Genomic DNA, 228 nt, shown 5'->3' with positions numbered 1-228 from the left:
GTCTGACTTCATCATAAATAATTTGGAGATACACTGAAAGAGCAGAGAAGAAAGTATATTTGAAAACCGAAGCCAGATATAGAATCGAACTTTAATATTTTCTTCTTGGAGTCACGCAGTCCTTCGACCTCCCCCCCCCCCCCCAGTCTCGTCCTTTCACCTGTACTCAAGTTGATCTCTCTTCCTCCCCTCCCTTCCCTCGTTCGTTCTCTTCCCTTCCCACCCTTC

General features: G+C 46.5%; 1 protein-coding gene across 1 annotated transcript in view; it reads left to right on the top strand.

The window, feature by feature from the left end:
* The window catches only part of LOC119591919 (PDZ and LIM domain protein Zasp-like), a gene marked incomplete in the record, with an annotated part of 137,443 nt that overhangs the window by 119,509 nt on the left and 17,706 nt on the right, over positions 1-228 (top strand).

This window comes from Penaeus monodon, chromosome 29 (assembly GCF_015228065.2).
Source record: "Penaeus monodon isolate SGIC_2016 chromosome 29, NSTDA_Pmon_1, whole genome shotgun sequence".
Taxonomy (NCBI): domain Eukaryota; kingdom Metazoa; phylum Arthropoda; class Malacostraca; order Decapoda; family Penaeidae; genus Penaeus; species Penaeus monodon.
The sequence above is the reverse complement of the archived record's forward strand: the minus strand, read 5'-3'. Positions and strand labels throughout refer to the sequence as shown.